Source organism: Pteropus vampyrus, unplaced genomic scaffold (assembly GCF_000151845.1).
Source record: "Pteropus vampyrus isolate Shadow unplaced genomic scaffold, Pvam_2.0 Scaffold33, whole genome shotgun sequence".
Taxonomy (NCBI): Eukaryota; Metazoa; Chordata; class Mammalia; order Chiroptera; family Pteropodidae; genus Pteropus; species Pteropus vampyrus.
In genome coordinates, this window is record NW_011888814.1 from 4,875,262 (window position 1) to 4,878,252 (window position 2,991).

At 34.3% G+C, this 2,991-nt stretch overlaps 1 pseudogene; it reads left to right on the forward strand.

The window, feature by feature from the left end:
• Positions 1 to 95, forward strand: part of LOC111737974 — a 2,829-nt pseudogene extending 2,734 nt beyond the window's left edge.
• The last annotated feature ends 2,896 nt before the right edge of the window (positions 96 to 2,991 follow it).

A 2,991-nucleotide genomic window follows, 5' to 3' on the forward strand; every position in this document is an offset into this window, starting at 1 on the left:
TGGGAAAAAAGGCTGCAGCTGCCAAGAAATCAGCAGCTGAGAAGAAGCCCGCAGGAGAGAAACCCGCCACAGAAGAAAAGAAGCCTGTGGCATAAACTGAAATTTTTTTATTCCGTTAAGGTCAGATCACTTTGGACAGCTAATTTTGAATAAAAATCTGATCAAAGAAGCAGGAAGAAAAAGAAAATACCAATAATACGATACAACACCATACACGTTTTGCATCTTTGTAGCGTTTCATCTCCCTAACGCCTGATGTAGAAGCTGTCATTACATCCATGGTGAGGAAACCGAGGCCTAAATAGGTTAAGAGGCAGCCAGAATCTCTCAGGGAGCAGCCATAGAGCCAGCACTTAAATCAGGCTTTTGTACTTGATTTCAAATTTCATTTGGTATTTCATTTGGTCTTCAATTGTGTCCCATGGGTACTATGCCTAGATTCACATTCTCCAGCCAGCCCCTCAGAATGAAGCTTTCTGTTGGTGGTCTGCTCACATTTGATGGACTTCTTTCCCTAAGGCTGCTTTTCAGATCATCTTCCTGACTGCACATCCCTTAGTCTCTATGCAAGTGACACATACTCCCCCTTGACCTGGTTTTGAAGGATACTGTGCTTTAGCTAAGGCCCAAGCCTGCAGGCCCCTGTTTATCTGAGAGAGGGTATTTGATGCACTAGTGACCTATCATCAAGCCCAAGTAAAATATTTTCTCTTGGAACATCCTAGAAATGAGCCGCTGTTACTTCTGAGTGACATGAAATTGTGTTAAGCAAAAGCAGTGACTGTCCTGGGTCTCACTTTTATATTTAGGAAACTGAGCAGGACAGAGAAAGAGAAAAAGGAACACATGCACGTATATGCACAAAACCAAAGATATTTGTAAAAGGTGCTCATGGAGTAAAGGCAAGGTTCTTCTTGGGTCTATACAAATAGGTGCTGGGTTTCTTTTCCTTCCTTATGAGGAGTGTCGTCAAGCTACGACAAATGGAAGAGCCTATTCTGTCTGAGGAAAATGACTCCAGATGGATTTAGCTTGATTTAATTCTTTACAATTCTGAATTTCCTCCCTCATTTCTTACGTTCTCAAATTATCTTATCCATCCAGCTCAAGGTTATAGGAAGAAAGAATCTTAGTGTCTCTTCTGAAGCCCTTTGTTTTCTCTTTAATTTTTAAATAAAACTCAAAAGAGGATTTAGTAATACATATTCCTTAGAGAGATTAAATTTGAAAACATTTCTGTAGTCTGATAAGCATCTGAACTACTAAATTTTTCATTTTATGGTCAGAGCAGATCACAGAATGTAATTCCTATTCAAATTTTAATATTAGAAAAGTAAGCAGAAAAAATCAATCCTGAAGAAAATTTACAATTCATCAAACTGTGCAGGTTAAGTTTACGTTATAAAAGCAAGGCAAATAAAAAAATGAGGATAATTTTTTTAAATTAGAAAGACCACCTGATAAACTTATTAATTACTTCAAAAACAAAACAAATGTTATATAAATAAGATTAGTATACTAATAAATGTCTCCTTAATCAGAAATACGTAGAGTCCTGTTAGGTAATCGTTTTAACTGAAATTTAATGATTCTTTTGGATCACCTCCAGTTTGCAACTCTATTAGTTCATAATGCCTCAATAGATGATTATTACTATGATGTTTTTTCTTTTTTCATTTTTATAGTTGTTTTATGCAAATATAGCATACATACAGAAGATTGTATGAATCATACATTTATAGTTCAAAGCATTTTCATATTGAGACGGCTTTGTGTTTTTTCCCAGTCACCATTCTGTCCATCAAAGGTAATTACTGTCTGGCTTTCTATCATAGACATGTTTTTCTGTTTTATAATTTCATGTAAACAAAATCATCCAGTATGTATTCTTTTGTGCTTGCTTCTCTCCCCTTCCCTGCAACATTATTTTTGTGAGATTCACTCTTATTGTAATAGTAGTTTGTTCATTTTCGTTGCTGTATCGTATTCTGTGGTGTGGATATATACTAATTTATGTAATAAACCACTCCTTGGGCTATATCCAGGAGAAATGTATAGAATGTGTAACAAAAGACAGGTTTAAGGATGTGCATAGCAATGCTAGTCCAACCTAAACGTCTGTTCATCAGCATGTTTTTGTTCAGTCTGGTGGCTTGTCCTTGTTCTCTCTTAAAGATTTCTTTTGAAGAACAGAAGTTCCTTATTTTAATGTAGCCCATTTTATCAGTTTTCTTTCTCTAAGGGTTATGCTTTTGTGTCCTGCTTAAGAAACTTTGCCTAGACCAAGGCCATTAATAAAATCTATGTTATTCTCGAGAAGCTTTATTATTGTACCTCATATTTAGACCTGCAATCCACTTAGAATTTTTTTTTTTTTTTTTAATGATAAAAGGTAGGGTCAAGATTCATTGCTTTTTCTTTACATGGATTTCCAATTTAACCAGCATCAGTTAGGGTATAAGACTATTGCTCTTCAATGTCACCTTATCCTATTGGTTTTATTTATTTGTTTGTTTGTTTGTTTATTTAAATTAATTATTTTTATGGTGACATTGGTTAATGAAATCTAATGTTTCATCTGTACATTTTAACAGTAAGATATATATATATTTACCCTTTGTGTTCACCTCCTATAGTTAGATTTTCCTCTATCATATTTGACCCCCTTTACCCTGTATACCTCCTCCTTCCTCCTCCCACTTCTTATTAGTTTTAAATAACATTAACAAAATAGAATAAAAATTGAGAAAAATGTTCTTTTCCATCACCTATATATCTTTCTGTGCATATGAGTATCTGGAATCTGTGGTAAGAAGTTTCTGTAAATTTTTTTTTTTTGCTAAGGCAAACATTTTTTTTAGATACATTTTGAAAAGTATGTTTAATAAATTACAGAGAATGAAAGTTTATTGCTTTGCAATAGCCTTTTATTTTCTTGCCTTCAGGAGAGCTTCCCAATTAGGAGGTAAAGCTAAAAGTGAAACTAATAAA